This window comes from Dendropsophus ebraccatus, chromosome 11 (assembly GCF_027789765.1).
Source record: "Dendropsophus ebraccatus isolate aDenEbr1 chromosome 11, aDenEbr1.pat, whole genome shotgun sequence".
Classification (NCBI taxonomy): Eukaryota; Metazoa; Chordata; class Amphibia; order Anura; family Hylidae; genus Dendropsophus; species Dendropsophus ebraccatus.
The window spans coordinates 90,087,258-90,096,411 of NC_091464.1; the positions used below are offsets into that span (position 1 = coordinate 90,087,258).

Here is a 9,154-nt window from a genome sequence, read left to right on the forward strand (position 1 = left end):
TAGGATGGATACCTTCTGGGCCCGGTAACTTATGGATTTTGATCTTTTTAAGGCGTCTCCCCACTTCTTGTTGTGTTAGGCAGGTGAGATTTATGGGAGGATTTACATTATCCCTAGTCATGTCCTCTGTTATGGGATTCTCCTCTGTAAATACAGTAGAGAAGAATGTATTTAGTAGATTGGCCTTTTCCTCTTCCCCCTCCACCATTACACCCAGATTATTTTTGAGGGGAGCAAAATTTTTGGTTTTAAGTCTTTTGTTTTTTATATAGGTGAAGAACATTTTGGGATTCGTTTTACTTTCTGTGGCTATCCTTCTTTCTGTTGCTATTTTTGCTTCTTTTATTTGCTTTTTACACATTCTATTCTTCTGTCTATAGTTGCTCAATGCTTCCCCACTACCTTCTTGTTTTAGTAGTCTGAATGCTTGTTTCTTATAACTTATTGCACCCCTTACAGCTGAAGTTAACCACATTGGATATCTCTTATTTCTACTACTTTTATTCCCATATGGTATGTGTCGTTCACACGATCTACCCAGGATGCTCTTAAATATGTCCCATTTCTCTTGTGTACTTTTATTTCTGAAGGCATTGTCCCAGTCTATGTCCCCAAGGTCCTTTCTTAGTCTTTGGAAATTAGCCTTCCTGAAATGTAATGTTTTTGTAGCCCCTCTACTAATCATTTTATTGAAGGACAATTGAAAACTTACTTTGTTATGGTCACTATTACCTAGGTGACCCCCCACCTCTATTTTTGATATTCTGTCTGGCCTATTGGTTAAGATCTGGTCCAGAAGGGCCCCCCCTCTTGTTGGTTCCTCTACTAGTTGGGAAAGGTAATTATCTTTTTCTATTTCCAAAAACACGCTTCCCTTCCTGGAGCTGCAGGTTTCTGCTTTCCAGCTTATATTTGGGTAGTTAAAGTCCCCCATAATAATGACGTCACTCTGCTTCGCTGCCGCATCTATTTGTCTTATAAGAAGATTTTCTGACTCTTCCACTATACTTGGAGGTTTATAACTCACTCCTATAAGAATTTTATTATTCTTCGTCCCTCCCCTTATTTCTACCCAAAGAGACATTATCACACTTATATCCTTATATCCTCCCGCAGAATGGGCTTAAGGCAGGATTTAACATATAGACAGACCCCTCCCCCTTTCTTATTTTTACGTTTTTTTCTGAATAGACTATAACCCTGGATATTAACGGCCCAGTCATAGGTCTCGTCTAGCCATGTCTCGCTTATCCTCACTATATCATATTTTTCTTCCACCATTATGAGCTCTTATTCCTCAGCTTTATTAGTGAGGCTTCGAGCATTAGTATACATACATTTAATATGTTTGTCCATATTCCCTTTCCTCTTGTCACTAGTGACTGTTCTAACCCCTCCTGCCGCTCCACCCCCAGTTCCATAATCTAGGCCCAGCTCTCCATCTACTCTGTCTTAACTTACTATATTGTAGTTGCCCTCCCCCCCGGTCCCTAGTTTAAACACTCCTCCAACCTCTTAGCCATCTTCTCCCCCAACACGGCTGCACCCTCCCCATTGAGATGCAGCCCGTCCCTACCGTAGAGCCTGTAACCGACCGAGAAGGGGTTTATTACTAAAAGGGAAACCAGTATCTACAATAGAAAGTCTAACTAAAGGATAGAGGTGTAAGGGTGGTAGGAAGAGATGGTGGAGTATAGGAAGTACCTAACTATTCATTTGTGTCTTATATACCAGTCACACTCACATATAGCCCACAAGTTGCCCATCCCTTGAACGCCTCCAAAATACTATATTAGCCAATCAGCACAGTTCGTTTGCATTCTGAAGATAATACTGTAGATGTAAGCATGTTCCTTTAGGTGGCGTCTTTTGGATAGAGACAATTTCCTCCTACAGATTCCCAGCAAGAATTTGTCAGGTCCAGAAATAGACAACAGATCTTCTGTATCAACATGGCAACAATGGCTTGTACAGCCCATTGTGGTCATAAATGGCATTCACACCCAGTTATTATGCCACCCGTGTTCCTTATGTTGAGTGGACAGATGGTTCAGTCCAAACCTTGGTGTTCATGTATCCACCTTCCTCATCCGATCTGTAGTGAATAGACATATGCTACTTTTACACAGAGCGATAATTCGCCCAATCGATCGTTTAATGATTTTGAAGCAACGATTTGGTTTTTATAACGATCAGTGTTTAGACAAATAAACCGTTAGAAAAATCGTTTAAAAATTCGTAAGAAAAATCGTTATTGCGATTGTTTTTAAGATCACTTAAGCCCATCTTTTACATAGGTAAATCGGTGAAAGACTGTTTAAACGAAGCGATCTGCGAATTTTCAGCGAACGACGAACAACGATTTAAGAACATGTTGAAAGATCAAAATGAACGATTTCTCGCTCGTCGCTTGATTGTTTGCTGTGTTTACACGGTCCGATTATCGCTCAAATGCGATCGTGTACGTGAAAATTCGAACGATAATCGTTTTGTGTAAACGCAGCAATAGAGTATAGATGGATCAATCTGTCACAGCTGTATTTCATAGTTTTTAATCCATGTTGAATGCCATGTTAACCCCTTGCCACAATATGAAGTTCCGGGAACGTCATGTAATGCAGGTAGTTCCTGCAAAATGACGTTCCCGGTATGTCATCCTATCCCTGCCTTCCCCCGCTGTCCCTAGCGGCGATTGGTAGCGGGAGAAGGCTGTCTCACATAGTATGAGCAGATAATGGGGAAGTAGTACCGGGGCATATGTGGCGGTAGCGGGGTGACCGGATTGGGGAAGGCCCTGGTACTACTCCCCCATCATCTGCTCATACTATGAGCAGATGATGGTGGAGTAATACAGTGTATATATGTGCAGACTGACCTGTTCCATAGACAGCCATTGATTCCAATGCAGTGTCCAGCAGGGGCGTACTATATATAGAAGTCAATGGTACTCATTGAATTCTATATTTAGTGCGCCCCCTGCTAGACACTCCATTGAAATTACACCCTGATTCGTGACGTCACGGTATTTCTGAGAATTTGAAGTCTCTGTGATCTACTAAATTAAGGGAAATAGCAGTAAATGTGCATTTCCCATAATTAATGTACATTACAAATTTGTCTAACTTTCCATAACTAATAACATATTAAAAAATGCTTTTGGCCGAACTTCTCCTTTAAAGGGAACTAATCAGTGCTGGTTCCTAGCATTACAGCATTACTGTGCAGAACACAGAGCATTCCAGCCGCGACTGCAGCAGTAGCTTTGTGAAAAATATGTTTTATTAGTCATCTGGGTGAAGAGCCATCTGTGACTAGTTACAGCTCGCAGAGAGGCTAGCCTGTCAATAATCCCTGCACTGCGGCTCCCCCCATTTTTTTTCCCCTTCATAAAGGCTACGAGCTGCACAGTAGATCTATTCTGTGCTGCTGGGTACCGTATCAGCACAATCAAGCTGATTGGTTCCTTTTAAGTTAGGGTCCTATTCCACGGGCCGAGGAGGGCCCGATCAACGATGTAAACGAGCGGCGATCTGCTAGATCGCCGCTCGTTTACTGGGCCTATTCCACAGCCCGATGATCGTTGAGCGAGGGCTGCAAGGACATCGTTACCGATGTCCTTGCAGCCCTTGCAGCATCATACATTACCTGCAGGTCTTCTCCTCCGCGCTGTCTTCATTCCCAGGTCCCGCGCGCTCTATCTTCAGAATGGCCGGTCAGCTGACAGGCCACACTCACGGGCAGTCCCGGCCTGTCTGAGCGCTCTGTCAGCTGACCGGCCATTCTGAAGATAGAGCGAGCGGGACCCGGGGATAAAGACATCGCGGAGAAGAAGCCCGGACAGGTAATGTATGCCGCTGCTTCTTCTCAAATCGTCGGTCGCCCGCCACGCACCGCTATTCAACCGTAGCGATGCGCGGTGGGGGAACGATGATTTTAGGTCTGGCCCTAAATGAACGATCAGCCGATGACACGATCATCGGCTGATCGTTATCTCTATTTCACCGAACGATAACCGGTGATCCGGTCGAAACATACATACAAATACCATACAAATACCATAGTACTGACCTACATATGCCACACAATGCAATGGACACCCGCTCTGGGACACTGCAAATGTAGCCTAAGGCCCTGTTCACACCTGCACAGGAGGTTCTTTGAGAAGCCTCTGTGGTGTCCCACCATGGGTGTTGCTATTGGTTACACACCTCGCAAAAGCCTGTACTTTCTTGTAAGTAAGAGTATGAGAGTATCTTCTTCTTCTGTCCTATCATCTCTTACTTTACTTCTTCTTTATGCACTCTTCACCCATTCACAGCGCACCTTACAGGGAGCTGTAGATAGGAAGTCACGTGGGTACAGGAAGTGTAGAGGTCTTTTGTATTGGACTTTGTAGGGGAAGGACGCAAGCTAGAACGCTCCCTACAGTGGTTATTTTGGGTCCTGACCCTCTACCAGGTCCCCAGTCCAAGTATGAGGTCTTTGGTCACTAGACTCTATAGAGCCAAGACGCACCTAACAGCTTCTCAGCACTATGCAGTGTTAAAATCTTTACAGGAGAGGACAAGTCAGAGACCATCTCAACCCACGCCGTGGACTAGGAGAGTCACAGTGCAGGACAGTATCCACAAAGGCAGAAAGCTAGGAACTGATCCGGATAGAGCAAAGTTGCTAGAAGCCGATAAACTCGATCTTGCATTGCAGTTGTCAGCAGAAAAACCCTCAGCATTCCGCTCATTCCAGGCAACAGGGTCTGGGTCGTGTGCTACCCACTAGGACGGGTCCCCCAACACTGGTAGGGCAATAGGTGGTTCATTCCGACAAGTCAATGCACAAGATAGGTGTTCTTCTATCTCTACCTCATCCTCCAACATCCCGGCAGAGCACAATACTACTTGGGTTGGAACTCTCACGACACCCTCCTCTCTGCTCCTCTGGTTCTTCTTTATATCTCTCAGCACGCAACCCAGTCAGCACGACTGTAGCGCTCTCTACACTCTCACTACAGATCTGGATCCTGAACTATTAAGTGTTCTATCAAGTATAAAGTTCTCTGTCAATGTAAAGCTGTATGTTCTGCTGCACACAAGTACCTTCAGAGTTAAGATTTTATTTTTGGTAAAGAGACTCTGTGATTTTTTTGCCCCACACCAGCACAGTATATACACACTCCTTGGGACATTTTCCCTTTCTGTGGGTGACAGTGCCAATAGTCCTGGAGGGTCAGTTCTCCACTCCGGCCCACCGTGATAACAACCCAAGGGACCCCGTAGCAGCCCGGCAGGTCACTGACCACAGGGGAACAAGGTGTATCCGGCCCTCTCAAATAAAAGCAGGTGTGCCACCATACCTGTGTGCCCAGCCGGCACTGGCGTCACGACATAACACCCTAGGGTCTGGCTACATCTCGGCCAACCACCATAGAGCTGGCTTCACACTACACCACCTAGCAAGTGACAGGCCGTACCATCTCCATACCAACGTGGGGGTGGCACACCACACCTCCATCACAGGTACCAAATAGTGTTGTCTCATGGTCATTTGCATCTGTCAGGTATGGGTTTTGTCCACAGGCCGAAAATAAATCACGGATCCGGCAGATCCCCCAATAAGTCAGGGGGTAAAGAATACGGCCTAACAACCCCCTATGCCCTAAAAGCCGCCAGGGCGGACCACCCCTTAACCTGCTGACATGTCTTAGTATTGATGAGAACCTGCGTATGATTACGAAGGCCTCGCTGCGTCGCTGCCCCTTATAATACATTATAATACATTACAATAACCGGCTAATAATAGTGTAACCCGACCCGCCATGACTGTTATCAATGTCACACAAAGACGTCGCAGTGACCGGCCGCCAACTACTAAGACCAGGACAATGAGCAGCATTACAGAGTACACACAGAGATTAGGGAGGCCGCCCCGCCATCTTGTTATTGTAACATTTCCCAAGAGATCAAATATCCAAATTATCAGGAGGAGAAAAAGTCAGGACACCCCCCGGAGACGAGGATTATAACCTGGCCCGGACGTGAATGGCGCAATATTATGGGATACAATCTATGTATAGATTTATGGCACTGTCTTATGGTAAGGTTCTGTGTCACCCATAGCAACCAGTTACAGCTCCCATAGCAACCGATCACAGCCCCCTTGGCAACCAGTCACAGCTCCCATAGTAACCAATCACAGCTCAGATTTCATTTCAGCAGAGCAATATGAGAACTGAAAGCTGAGCTGTGATTGGTTGCTATGGGCAAATGTGATACTGTCTGCTACACCTGTGTATCTAAGTCCTGTCAGGTGTGATACTCTTTGTAAACTGTGTATCTAAGTCCTGTCACACTATACTATCTGCTGAGATGCTGTATATATTCCTGTCATGTAGTCTGTTGAGACTATGGGGGAGATTTATCAAACATGGTGTAAAGTGAAACTGGCTTAGTCGCCCCTAGCAACCAATCAGATTCCACTTTTCATTTTCCAAAGAGTCTGTGAGGAATGAAAGGTGGAATCTGATTGGTTGCTAGGGGCAACTGAGCCAGTTTCACTTTACATCATGTTTGATAAATTTCCCCCTATGTATCTAAGTCATGTGTGATACTGTCTGTGTACCTAATCCTGCCATGTTTAATGCTGTCTGCTGTAACCATGTATCTAATCCTGACATGTGTGGTACTCTCTGTTGTGACCATGTATCTAATCCTGACATGTGTGGTACTCTCTGCTGTGACCATGTATCTAATCCTGTCATGTGTGATACTGTCTGCTAAGCTGTTTTATCTTTACTTGTCACATGTCATGCTGTTTACTGAGCTACTGTGTCCACCCCTATTGTGTGATGCCGCTTGCTGTGCTGGTATATCTAAGCCTATTGTGTGTGATACTGTCTGCTTAATTGTGTCTATATTCCTTTCATGTCTGCAATACCACTGTATCCAAACCTATGGTGGGATACGTCTTGTTGAGCTGGTATTATATGTGATACTGTCGGCTGAGCTGGTATATCTAAGCCTGTCATGTGAGGCTGTACACTGAGCTGTGTATCTAATCCTATCATATGTGATACTCTCGGCTGAGCTGGTATATCTAAGCCTGTCATGTGAGGCTGTACACTGAGCTGTGTATCTAATCCTATCATATGTGATACTGTCGGCTGAGCTGGTATATCTAAGCCTGTCATGTGAGGCTGTACACTGAGCTGTGTATCTAATCCTATCATATGTGATACTGTTGGCTGAGCTTGTAGCGTGACTTTTGCTCTTTCCACTTTAAATGCAGACAGATGCAGACCAGTGTCATCCACATACATTAATGTAACCTTTATCCAAGGTTGCAGTTCTCAGACGAGGCACATATACTTAGTGGTTACAGTCACATTAAGTGGCAGTACAGCTTAAGTATTTCTAGAAATCCACAGGGGAATAGAAGAATGGCACAAAACCCTGTTCTTTTCACGCAGTCCTCCCAGGCCCAGGTCCATGGCAGCTTCACACCTGTATCTGGTGAATGACCCCACACATCTGGTGTCAGACCCCCACACCCTGCTCTTATAAAGGAATATCCAAAAGTTATCCCCTATAGGCACGATAGGAAATAAGCTGATCAGTGGGATCTGACCACAGGGACCCCATTGATCCTGAGAACCCTCCAGCTGCTGATTGACAGCTGACTGCCTATACACAGCATGGATAGATAACTGCCAATCAGCAGCTGGTGGGCTGAGTTTTCTTCTTCTCATGAATATCCAGGACTACTGGGCTCATGCACATAATGGAGAGCACTACTAACTGTCCCTTTAAGGACTTTGACCTTGGTCACTAGGCCTTACTGTGGCTCCTTTTATGCCCAGACCGCTGCCTGATACAAGTGCTGATCCTTTAATCATCTGCAGGTCATATACATATTCTTACAGGAGAGATGGGGCAGGTGCTGTATACATAGCTGCTGTATATAGATGGATGTAGTAAGCAGTAATTGATCACCAGGTGGCGCCAGAGTCATTGCTCTGATTCCTCTGCACCTTACACCTTTTGAACCAAATTATGAGAACAATGTAAGAGAAGAGGATGCAGTGATTGGCCGGCGTGTACTCTGTGGACATAAGGAGCCAATCAGAGGGCAGCAGGGGAGGGCTCCTGGCTGCACCCTGTGCCTGCTGCCTTGGTTGTGGCATCCTGGGCTCTGGGGATGGCAGGTTGGATGTGCCCTGAGCAGCCCCCCACCAGCAGCAGCAGCAGTACACAGAGGGAAGAGCACAGCCACACAGGTGAGTCAGTGCCACAGCCTGCAGCCACACATCAGTGTGGTGTGAATGCTGCCCTATCCCTGCAGCCTCTCCTGCTTAGTCTGTGTGACAGCTATGTGTATGTATGATACCAGGGATGATATGTGTATGTATGATACCAGGGATGATATGTGTATGTATGATACCAGGGATGATATGTGCTGTATGTATGATACCAGGGATGATATGTGTATGTATGATACCAGGGATGATATGTGTATGTATGATACCAGGGATGATATGTGCTGTATGTATGATACCAGGGATGATATGTGTATGTATGATACCAGGGATGATATGTGCTGTATGTATGATACAAGGGATGATATGTGCTGTATGTATGATACCAGGGATGATATGTGTATGTATGATACCAGGGATGATATGTGTATGTATAATACCAGGGATGATATGTGCTGTATGTATGATACCAGGGATGATATGTGTATGTATGATACCAGGGATGATATGTGCTGTATGTATGATACCAGGGATGATATGTGTATGTATGATACCAGGGATGATATGTGCTGTATGTATGATAACAGGGATGATATGTGTATGTATGATACCAGGGATGATATGTGCTGTATGTATGATACCAGGGATGATATGTGTATGTATGATACCAGGGATGATATGTGCTGTATGTATGATACCAGGGATGATATGTGTATGTATGATACCAGGGATGATATGTGTATGTATGATACCAGGGATGATATGTGCTGTATGTATGATACCAGGGATGATATGTGTATGAATGATACCAGGGATGATATGTGTATGTATGATACCAGGGATGATATGTGCTGTATGTATGATACCAGGGATGATATGTGTATGTATGATACCAGGGATGATATG

The 9,154-nt window shown here is 45.0% G+C and overlaps 1 protein-coding gene across 1 annotated transcript in view; it reads left to right on the forward strand.

Moving 5' to 3' along the window:
• Positions 1–8,136: 8,136 nt before the first annotated feature.
• The window catches only part of SIDT1 (SID1 transmembrane family member 1), a 70,627-nt gene continuing 69,609 nt past the window's right edge, over positions 8,137–9,154 (forward strand). Inside the window, exon 1 of the mRNA XM_069946012.1 lies at positions 8,137–8,269. The gene's annotated coding sequence lies outside the window, so the exon portion shown is untranslated. The remainder of the gene's footprint in view (positions 8,270–9,154) is intronic.